Genomic DNA, 3,590 nt, shown 5'->3' with positions numbered 1-3,590 from the left:
TCTGTCAAAGATATTAGAAAAGGCAGTATCCTCACAACTGTGTTCCTTTCTTGAAAGAAATGATATCTGCGAGGATTTCCAGTCAGGATTTAGACCGTACCATAGTACCGAGACAGCTCTCGTTAGAGTCACAAATGATTTGCTCTTATCATCCGATCGTGGTTGTATCTCTCTATTAGTGTTACTCGATCTTAGTGCTGCATTTGACACCATTGACCACAACGTTCTTTTAAATAGATTAGAACATTATGTTGGCATTACGGGAATTGCACTAGCATGGTTTAAATCATACTTATCTGACCGTTATCAGTTTGTAGCAGTAAATGATGAGATGTCTCATCGATCACAAGTTCAGTATGGCGTACCACAAGGCTCAGTACTAGGACCGTTGCTGTTCACTCTGTACATGCTACCCTTAGGAGATATCATTAGGAAACATGGCATTAGCTTTCACTGTTATGCCGATGATACTCAGCTCTATATTTCTTCAAAACCTAACGAAACTTATCAATTCACAAAATTAACGGAATGCATAGCGGATATAAAAAATTGGATGACTTGTAATTTCCTACTTCTAAATTCTGAAAAAACAGAGTTTCTAATTATTGGACAAAAAACTTCCTCACGTAATAATCTAGAATACTGTCTAACACTCGATGGCTGCTCTGTTAAGTCTTCGTCGTCGGTTAGGAACCTGGGTGTGCTCTTTGATACCAATCTTTCATTTGAAAGTCACGTGTCTAGTATCTGTAAAACTGCATTTTTCCATCTTAAAAATATATCTAAATTACGCCATATGCTCTCATTGACAAATGCGGAACAATTAGTTCATGCGTTCATGACCTCAAGGCTAGATTATTGTAATGCTCTACTGGGTGGTTGTCCTGCACGCTTAATAAACAAACTACAGCTGGTTCAAAACGCAGCAGCTCGAGTTCTTACCAGAACCAGGAAGTATGACCATATTAGCCCGGTTCTGTCAAAACTGCATTGGCTCCTGTGGTACCTGCCATGCAGTATACCTTATTTTAAGTCTGACTATGCCACCCCCTGATGATGGGCAGGAGGAACCCCAACTCTTTCTATGAATGTAGTGTGGCTAATAATACGTTTATCCCCGCAAAGGGACAGTCAACAAAAGGCAGAAATGTAAATGTACTCCAAATTTATTACATTAGTACAAAAGACGTAGAAAAGTTATTTAAAACAAATCTTAAAAATACTGTGATAAATGACTGGTGGATTTTCCTCAATCTAGGAAGGTCGGATCAGCCAATGCAAAACCCCTGCTCAGGAGGCCCCTGGGGAGACAGAAACAGGAGACAGCAACCCAACACCAGTCGAAGCATGCAACACAAGCACTACACACTTAAGATCTTTATATACCACTACAAAATATCACACCGTGTTGCAGTTATAAGTACACACCAATACAGTGTCTCTCCCAGTGTGGTCCCCTGAAGAGAAGGGGCAAAGCATCAGTGTGGATCCGGCCTTGTACAAGGATAACCTACGCAGAAGACATACACTGTAGTTAGAGAGGAGAATCACCAGCATAAATGGCAACACTTAGTCAAAATAAGAAATACTCTGAATGTGGCACATGAGTGACAAAATTATGAATAACCAAACAAACAAACAAATCAAACACCAGGAAGCAATAAAGAAATGCCTATGAATTACAGGAAAACAGTGGCTGGCCTGGTCCCTTTTCAAAAGAAACCAAGCATGTAAGTTACCAACCTCAATAAACAGCATAGCCAACTAAAACATAACTAGAAAATATAGGCCTACTTTTCAGTATGCTCAACTGTCCCACAGCGCGTTAACACATGCAGAGAAAAGGTGAACGTTCCGTTGCTACAAACAGAGAAAGTCGTTAAAACATGTTTCAATGCAGATATAAAACATTCAATGGAAAATGTACATAGAGGCATTTACCAGTGCAGCTCAGCAGCTCGAGTCACACTGGGGGTGACTTCATAAATGTCAACACTCCATGCAGAAGCATGTGTCCTCCGTGAAGAGTAGACACGCGCTTCTAGAATTACCCTAATAAAATAAAATAAAATAAATAAGTATTAAAATTCAATGGCAGTGATTAAACATGCTCTGCAATGACCAATTTTACCTGCATGAAAAAGGGAGCCCAACTCACACAACAGTATCTAGCCTCAACACGAAAGAGTCTGCCTTGCAGCCAGCAAACATTTATCACTTCCTGATTAGTCATGTGACCTTACAACAGATCACATGATTGATTGAGTGAATGTGATGCAGCTGAGTTGTATGCCTGCCTAGATCCCCACACTCCCTATTAAACATCGCATCAATTTTAAAATATTGCTGATCACTTACAAAGCACTAAATGGGTTAGCTCCGCAGTATTTGAGCGAGCTCTTAACGCATTATAGTCCGTCACGTCTATTGCGATCTCAAAATTCCGGCCAGTTGATAATACCTAGAATATCAAAATCGACTGCTGGCGGTAGATCCTTTTCCTATTTAGCACCAAAACTCTGGAACAGTCTTCCTACCATTGTCCGGGAAGCATACACTCTGTCAGTTCAAAGCCAGATTAAAGACACATCTCTTTGACCTAGCTTTCACATAATACATTATAGACTTCTATAATTTAATGTTAGGCTGCATAGATTAGGTCAGCCGGAACCGGGAACACTTCCCAAAAATCCTGATGTACTCGTTACATCATGAGAAGAATGGCATCTACGCTAATTTTAGTGTCTGTGTTTATCCCGAGGTTTTCCTGCAGCCTGCCGGATCCAGGCCGTATCCAGATCTGACGAAGGACCTTCGCCTGGACCGATGACAACGCAGTGCTGAAGTGCCAACTAGTCTCTCCCTATGGAGGATCCCACTACCACTCTACAGATAAGGCGTTGTCGGGAAAATCCGTTTCGCGTTCCTACCCCAAAGCAACAAAATAAAATAAAATTCTTTATCAAAATTTATAGGGAAAGACAAGTACTTTGTTTAGGCTTGGCTTGTAGGGAATTCCAAACCTGCATATATTCAAACGCACATAACTATAGAACTCATTCTAAATGCTCATGTGAACGCCATCAGTGTTTCTCACAGGTTCGCGTTTAAAGTCTGTGTAGAGGGAATGGTGTCGTCTTAGCGGCCCCTAATTTAATAACAAATGATCATTGCGACGGAAGCAAATCAATCAAAACTAACTTTAGATGGAAATAACTTAACTCTGCTGTAAAGCCGAAACAATCTCTGTTACCTTAAATTATACGCTTATCTCTGTAAAGCTGCTTTGAAACAATCTACATTGTTAAAAGCGCTATATAAATGAAGATGACTTGACTTGACTTGAGAAAAAAATATATGCTTTAAATTTGATTTAAATTCTACTTTGCAATCCTGTTATTTTCAGATAACCAAGTATTTCTCTATGTATTCTTGACTGTCCTGAGGCATGACTTAATATATTTGATAGACTGAAATTGATTAAACTTATATCTTTCAAATTTTTAATCAACTCCTCTCTATCCTCCATAAATAATACACAATGTAGAAATACATGCTCAATAGTCTCAGATTCACTACATAATCAAGTT

The 3,590-nt window shown here is 39.4% G+C and overlaps 1 long non-coding RNA gene across 1 annotated transcript; it reads right to left on the bottom strand.

The window, feature by feature from the left end:
* Positions 1-1,150: 1,150 nt before the first annotated feature.
* Positions 1,151-2,227, bottom strand: LOC307156661. The gene is made up of 4 exons (XR_013820765.1): positions 2,132-2,227; positions 1,942-2,052; positions 1,795-1,860; positions 1,151-1,510 (listed from the first exon to the last, which is right to left on the bottom strand). It is a non-coding gene; the product is annotated as an uncharacterized lncRNA (long non-coding RNA).
* Between the last annotated feature and the right edge of the window lie 1,363 nt (positions 2,228-3,590).

The sequence above is a fragment of the Squalius cephalus genome (assembly GCF_949319135.1).
Source record: "Squalius cephalus genome assembly, chromosome: 4".
NCBI classification, from domain to species: Eukaryota; Metazoa; Chordata; class Actinopteri; order Cypriniformes; family Leuciscidae; genus Squalius; species Squalius cephalus.
This window is presented reverse-complemented; position numbering and strand designations above follow the sequence as displayed.